The 6,032-nt window shown below is 44.6% G+C and overlaps 1 long non-coding RNA gene across 1 annotated transcript; it reads right to left on the reverse strand.

Annotated features, from left to right (window-relative positions):
• Positions 1–1,830: 1,830 nt before the first annotated feature.
• On the reverse strand, positions 1,831–4,936 carry LOC140708928 (uncharacterized). Its single transcript, XR_012089241.1, has 2 exons — positions 4,405–4,936; positions 1,831–3,648 (listed from the first exon to the last, which is right to left on the reverse strand). It is a non-coding gene; the product is annotated as an uncharacterized lncRNA (long non-coding RNA).
• Between the last annotated feature and the right edge of the window lie 1,096 nt (positions 4,937–6,032).

Consider the following 6,032-nt stretch of genomic DNA (forward strand, 5'->3'; position numbering starts at 1 on the left):
TACTAAAAATACACAAATTAGCTGGGCATGGTGGCACACATCTGTAGTTCCAGCTACTCGGGAGGGGGAGGCTGCAGTGAGCTGAGATTGCACCACTGCACTCCAGCCTGGGTGAGAGAGCAAGACTTGGTCTCAAAAAAAAAAAAAAAAATTAAATGCTTTCTCCCTAAGCTCAGGAACAAAACAAGGATGTCCCACCTCACTGCAAAACAGTACTGGAACTTCTAGCCAGCACAATAAGGCAAGAAAAGGAAATGCAAGGAAGAACTAAAACTGTTGCTATTTGCAGATGACATCTTCCCCTACGTTGCATTAAAAAATAAAATAAAATCCAAGGAAACTTCAAAAACAAACAAAAAACTCCAAAACAACAAACCTCCTAGAGCCAGTAAGTTTAGCAAGGTCACAGAAAGATCAACATACAAAAATCAACTGTGCTTTTATACACTGGGTCCTACTTGAGTATGGAGAAGTGGGAAGAGGGTGAGGATTGAAAAACTACCTATCAGATACTATGCTTATTACCTGGTGATGAAATAATCTATATGCCAACCCCCCCATGATGCACAATTTACCAGTATAACAAACCAGCACATATATCCCTAAACCTAAAAGTCAAAAAAACAAATAATATAAAAATTAGATTTTATTAAAAACTTTTTCTCTCCAAAAGATCCTTTTTTTTTTGAGACGGAGTTTTGCTCTTGTTGCCCAGGCTGGAGTGCAATGGCGTGATCTCGGCTCACTGCAACCTCCGCCTCCCAGATTCAAGCAACTCTCCTGCCTCAGCCTCCCGAGTAGTGGGAATACAGGCATGTGCCACCAGGCCTGGCTAATTTTTGTATTTTCAGTAGAGAGAGGGTTTCTCCACATTGGCCAGGCTGGTCTCGAACTCCCGACCTCAGATGATCCACCCACCTCAACCTCCCGAAGTGCTGGGATTACAAGCATAAGCCACCGGACCTGGCCCAAAAGATCCTTTTAAGAAGATGAAAAGACAAGCAAAATACTGGACAAACTATTGCAAACCACATCTCTCAGGGGTCCCCAAGCCCTGGGCCTCAAACTGGTACAGGTCAATGGCCTGTTAGGAAGCTGGCAGCACAGCAGGAGGTAAGCAGCTCCTGGGCCAGCATCAGCACCTGAGCACCGTCTCCTGTCAGATCAGCCAGGGCATCAGATTCTCACAGGAGCGGGAACCCTATTGTGAACTTCAAATGCGAGGGATCTAGGTTGCACGCTCCTTATGAGAATCTAACTAATGTCTGATGATCTTAAGTGAAACAGTTCCATCTGGAAACCATTTCCCCCACCACCCCCACTTCCGTGGAAAAAACTGTCTTCCACGAAACTTGTCCCTGGTGCCAAAAAGATTGAGGACTGCTGATGTATTTGATAAAGGACTCACGTCTATAATTTAAAGAACCCTCAAAACTCAACAGTAACAAAACAATGAAGAAAACAAGAAAATGACACTAGGAGGGATTTCACTGAAGAGGATATGTGTATGGCAAATAAAGACATGAGAAAACGGTCGACATCACTAGTCATTAGGAAAATGCAAATTAAGACCACAGTGAGGTATCATTGCACACCTAATCCGAACAGTAAAATTTTAAAAATAGTGACAATACAAAACGCTGGCAAGGATGTGGAAAAACTGGATCTCTCATATATGGCTGCTGGGAATGTAAATTAGTACATTTCTGGAAAAGGGTTTAGCAGTTTCTTTAAAAACTAAACACATACTTACCATATGACCCAGTAATCACACTCCTGGACATTTATCCCATAAAAATGAAAATTTAGGTCCACACAAAAACCTGCAAGCAATTTTTCAAAGCAGCTTTATTTGTAATAGCCCCACCAAAAAAGGAGGAGGAGGAGGAGAAGGGGGGGAAGAGGAGGAGGAGAACGGCGGGGAGGAGGAAAGAACCAAAATGTCATATGACAGGTGAATGCTGAATGATTAAACAAACTGTCTTACACCCATAGTGTGGAATATCACTCAGTAATAGAAAGGAACAAACTAGAAATACCTGCAATAACTTGAATAAATCTCAAGGGCATTTTGCTGAGTTGGGTGGCGGGGGGGGGGGGTGGGGGAAGCTAATCTTAGAAGGTCACAAGATGTGAGGACCAATTTATAAAACATTCCCCAAACGACAAAATTACAGAAATGGAGAACAGACTGATGGTTGCCAAGGATTAAGGATGGTGTGGGGAAAAGAAAGGGGTGACCATAAAGGGACTGTATGAGAGAGATCTTTGTGGCGTTGAAATAGTTTGTATGTTGATTGTGGTAATGATTACAACAGCCCTCAGGGATAAGGTGACACACAATCACAGGCACATTTTATCTCAGTGTCAATGTCCTGGCTTTATCATTGTGCTCTAGCTATGCGGAATGTAACCAACAGTGGAGGCAACGTCGAGGCTCTATGAGACCTCTCTGTACTATCTTTGCAACTTCCTGTAAGTCTATATTCAAAATAAAAAGTTAAAAAAATCGGTGCCCAGGCCACATCCCAAACCTTGTAAATTAAAATATCTAGGGGAGGAACCTAGTCAACTGCCTTTTTTTTTTTTTTTTAATGCACGAGGTAATTTTAAAGTGTAGCTAGAGTTAGGCACCACCGGCAGCTGGTATTATTACCGAAACTACAAACAGGTGGAACACCTGTAAGTCTAGTGGAAGATGATAAGGAAGGAGAAAACTAAATATACAAATCTATGTTAGGTCCCTTGAGGGTTTTATTCTCCTAATGTTAAAACCTAGTATTTAAGTGAATCCAAATAATGTGGATGGGATAATCAGTCATCCATTATGATACAGACCATTTTACACAAAAAAGGCCAGTCCCAATAGACTATTCTTTAGACTCTTAAGCATTTGGTATCGATGTTATAATTTTAAAATGCTAAAGAGCAATTACAATCACATTTAAACATGCAGCAATTTTAGAAAATCAATGTTTCACCGAGTTTCTCATTTTAGATGAGTAACAAAATGAGTTCAAATTTTTTATTTTATTGTGTTGACTAACACCAGCAGTGATCCTTGGGAAACATGTGAAAAGCAAGTATTCGTATTTTGACTACATATTCTAATGTATTCGTTATTTATATTAATGATCACCAACTATAATCTAGTAGACTCTCTGGATTTAACTGTTTAGGAAGTGAGTTGTAGACATATAGAAGCCAAGGATTATTTTGAGCCAATAAACAGTGACTTGACCCACCAAATGCCTTGTGTGGTTATTAATCATTCTATATCACCATCATCATAAGACACTGTGCATCTACTCAGCTGGGCCAGGGGATTAAAGGTTTAGAAAAGAGTCCTTCCTTGCCTTTAAAGGGTTTAAAGTCTGTTTGAGGATGGGTCCAAATACATAAAATGATGAATAACAAAGCGAAGAACATGCTGAAATCTGGACTGACAGCAGAAAAGGGCCAAAGGGCTTGTTTTTACTGGAAGTATTTTTGCATAAGCTGGGAAGGGAGTTTGCATCTTCTGGACTCATAGATCAGACAGATGAGCAGCTTCAACAAAGCAGATTTATGCTATCCACCAGGAGGGTTTTACTTAGTTGTCAGTTGTGGACTTTCTTCCAAAAGTGCAGCTGTTTTGAAGCAAGAAATCTGGCACCAAAAAATAAATAAAGTGAAAATTTAGAATAAGAATTACCTCCCACGCAACTCTAATCAACAGCTATTCTCCCTTTCCTCCACCTTCAAGATTTAAAGGTCTGGGTGGAAACTGGAGGTGGGGGTGGGAATGAGCTATTTGCTTTGCCCCAAGACCACCAATCTCCTCTGTCTCTCTCCAAACACGACCCTCACACACTCTCTATCCTAATTTACACTGCTACGACTTCCCAGATTTGTTTTACGTTCTGGAAGGATTTATCCATTTGGAAGCGTTCTTAAAAGTTGCTAACTGTCGTGAAGTTCGATTTGAAAGCAAAAGAAGGAATGACCGCGTTTGAACAGAGGAAGAGTGCAAACTCTTGTAAAGAAAGTTGTCTTGTGATTATGGGAGGTAATCAACAGCTACTCAGACATTCTTCTCTTAAACAGCTGAGGTTTATCATTTTCGCTATTATGACAATGAATTTTTTCCTCCTTTCCTTTATGCCTTTTGGCAGGAGCCTCGACTCTGCAGGTGTTAGCGCTGCAAGGGCCGAACCCAACCGCCAGAATGTCTGCCGAGCCTAGCATGGGATGCTGCCCAGCAAAACAGCGCCCAGGGAGAGGGCGACTGAGGAAGAGAGCCTGTAAGCGCGCTTCAGAAGGGACTGGGACCAGAGCCCTGGAAAACTAGAGCGAGTGGATTCCCTAACAGGGGGAACCCGCGGGAGCCTGGAAAAAAAACGAGAGGGAGAGAAAGAAACTCACCCCCGCGCTGTGAAGCCCGGCGCAAGCAAGCGAGTGAGCGCGCAGGCTGGCTGGGCTGCTCCAGCTGGAAGTCATTCTGCGGGCTGGCGTCTGCGTTGTCAGGGCGACCGCCCGGCCGGCGCCAGCGAAGGGGGGAGGCGGGCTCCGTGAATGGGTGACGTCACGCGGCCGGCGCCAGGCAGTCTGGGCGGCCGAGCCAATGAATCAGCTGTCCGGGGGAGGGAGCGCAGCGCGCGGGAGGAGGCTGCAGGAATGCGCCGGGAGCCGCGCGGCCCGGGATGGCGGGAGATGCCTCCGCCAGCCCCATCGCCCCGCGGCGGTCGAAGGTCCCAGCGTCCCAGGCTCGGCCATCCCGGTGCCCGGTGCCCCCCGCGCCTAGTCTGCGGCTGTGCCCGCGTCCCCCGTTTTCCGCCGGTTATCCCCACGGGCGCGCGCTCTGCGGAGAGGCCCACGAGCTGGGGCGGCGGGGGAGGGGCGCTGGGGCGGTGTCAGAGAGGATTTGTTTTCACTTACTGCGACTGTAGCACTTATTTAAAAGGAAGCATACAATAAAACTTGTCCTTGTTGATAAAATAGACTTTGAAAGTGTTGATGAATCCACCGCTACCTTACTGTGCGCTCCGCGTCGTGCTGGGTGTTGGGTATCACAATGGAAGGAGCAGGGCTCAGAAGTTCCCAAAATTGAACTGGGAAGGAAAACGTGTAAGGAACTCATGATTCCTTAGACTTAGAGTCGACTGCTCTTCCAGTATTCTACAGCGCGGGACTGTACGGTGCCTTTAAGGTTCTAGAAAGCAAATGGCTCCGAAAATCTCCAATTTTTTGGTGTTACTGTGTTTTGCTTTTCCTCTGTCCTGCTTTGCTCTCCATTACAGTACCCTCTGACAGTGGCCAATTACTGGGTTATGGTCATTTCAGTATCCCCAGCATTTGACGCTCTCCTGGACTCCTGGTAAGGACTGGACATTGTTGATGGGTAATCCACAATGCAAGAGCAAATAATGTTTAAGTAAAGGCTGGAATAAAAAGACTACTTCTGAATTTCTAAACATTTTTGGGTGCTTACTTGTTGGTTTTTGGTGGTTTTTCAAGAGTAGTGATGCATTGTTACTGAAACTGGAATACCAGAGTGTGGCCCAGACTCACTCACATAGTAGATGTCGTTAAATCGGCCCTTCCTGCTGAAGTCTGGGCCTCTCTCTTTTAGTCTGGAATATGAGGAGATCTGGTGAGATACTCTCTTAAGACCCATGAAGTTCTAGCAGCCTATCATTGTATTTATCAACCTTTAAAACCATTGAGTTTATTCCTGTCATTGTATGTGGTATAACATTCATTTAACACTTTAGGGTCCCTGCTATGTGAATAATATGTACTAGAAGTTTTAACTGAAAATTTTTTGGAATAAAAGTTAAGGGCCTGGCGCGGTGACTCACGGCTGAATTCCAGCACTTTGTGGGGCCGAGGTAGGGAGTTCAAGACCAGCCTGACCAACATGGTGAAACCCCATCTCTACTAAAAAAAAAAAAAAAAAAAAAAATAGCTGGGTGTGGTGGTGCACGCCTGTAGTCCCAGCTACTCGGGAGACTGAGGCAAGAGAATCACTTGAAGGAGGGGGAGGTTGCAGT

Source organism: Chlorocebus sabaeus, chromosome 17 (genome assembly GCF_047675955.1).
Source record: "Chlorocebus sabaeus isolate Y175 chromosome 17, mChlSab1.0.hap1, whole genome shotgun sequence".
Lineage (NCBI taxonomy): Eukaryota > Metazoa > Chordata > Mammalia > Primates > Cercopithecidae > Chlorocebus > Chlorocebus sabaeus.